This window comes from Salvelinus sp. IW2-2015, unplaced genomic scaffold, assembly GCF_002910315.2.
Source record: "Salvelinus sp. IW2-2015 unplaced genomic scaffold, ASM291031v2 Un_scaffold5386, whole genome shotgun sequence".
NCBI lineage: Eukaryota > Metazoa > Chordata > Actinopteri > Salmoniformes > Salmonidae > Salvelinus > Salvelinus sp. IW2-2015.
This window is the reverse complement of record NW_019946651.1, coordinates 12,543-13,859: the sequence shown is the minus strand read 5'-3', so window position 1 is coordinate 13,859 and position 1,317 is coordinate 12,543. Positions and strand designations below refer to the sequence as shown.

Genomic DNA, 1,317 nt, shown 5'->3' with positions numbered 1-1,317 from the left:
CCCTCTACCTCTGCCTCCTCTACTCCTGCCTCCAGTGGTGTTCATATGCCACAGTTCATTACTGCAGGCATGACTGTGCCTCATGGACAAAAGGCCACAGCATTTAGGCGTCGTTGTGTTCTGTGTCACATGAAGTCCCCCATCATCTGCACCACGTGTTCAGTTTGTCTCTGCTTTACCTCAGAAAGAGACTGCTATGGGACATGGCACAGGCAGCAAAATATTGTGTAGAGGACTTCTAAAGGCTCTACCCCTGTTTTTCTTTATATATTTTTTTCTAATATTTTTTAAAACATTTTTATATATTTTTTTGTGTGTTTAGAATTGCTTTTTGATATGTTGTATATAGTTATTTGCACTGTTGTATATAGTTATAGGTCATTTCACCAATTCGGCCACTTGGGCAACTTGTGTGGGACACCTGGGTGACTTCATGCTAAATGTCATGTAGCTCACCCATTCCTGAAGTTATCAGTCTAAAACTTTGCACAACTACAGTTGCCCATCTAAATTGTCCCCAGCATCCTATCTAACTGTTTGGCTATTCCAGTACATGTGAAAGATGATGCTACAACAATAAAAAATAAAAAACGTATGTTTATTTCCTTGTATTTTCTTCTACCAGATCTATTGTGTTATATTCTCCTACATTCAATTAACATTTCCACAAACTTCAGAATGTTTCCTTTCAAATGATACCAAGAATATACATATCCTTGCTTCTGGAGCTGAGCTACAGGCAGTTAGATTAGAGTATGTCTTCAGGCGGAAATTGAGAACAAGGGTTGCAGCCATAACAGGTTAAATTAGATTTGTAAGAGTATAGATTAGGGACGAGGAGATAGGGAAAGGTAGTTTGTAGGATGACGGGGAGCATCTGCTCCCCTGAGTTTTTGTTTTGGGGATTATAGTTTTGTTTAAAATTAAAATGCCGATTTTTGATTGACTGAAAATTATGGTTTTTGTATTGAATGGTATTGAATGTAATAAATATTTTTTTTCAAAAAAAAATCTGTTCTTATCAGTTTAATATCTGATACATCCCCCATCGGGGGACTACATATTAAATGGATTTTTCGAACAGGGAGTCGGAAATGGGGCTTGCTCCGTCCGCTCCACGCATCGACCCGGTATTGCAGTACCTCCGGGAACGGTGCAACACATTTCTCCCGTTGTCAAGGACAAAAAAAGACACAAAGCTATCTAAAGAGCTAGCTAGCAGCAGAAAGAAAGGAAAAAGAAGAAACATCCAAAGTGAAAGTAGGGCGAAGCGCTTTTCGTGGGTTCCCCCGCTTCCCGCCATTTTACATAAAAAAT

The 1,317-nt window shown here is 39.3% G+C and overlaps 1 pseudogene; it reads left to right on the top strand.

The window, feature by feature from the left end:
* Nucleotides 1-990: 990 nt before the first annotated feature.
* Nucleotides 991-1,164, top strand: LOC112078206 (U2 spliceosomal RNA; annotated as a pseudogene).
* Nucleotides 1,165-1,317: the final 153 nt, after the last annotated feature.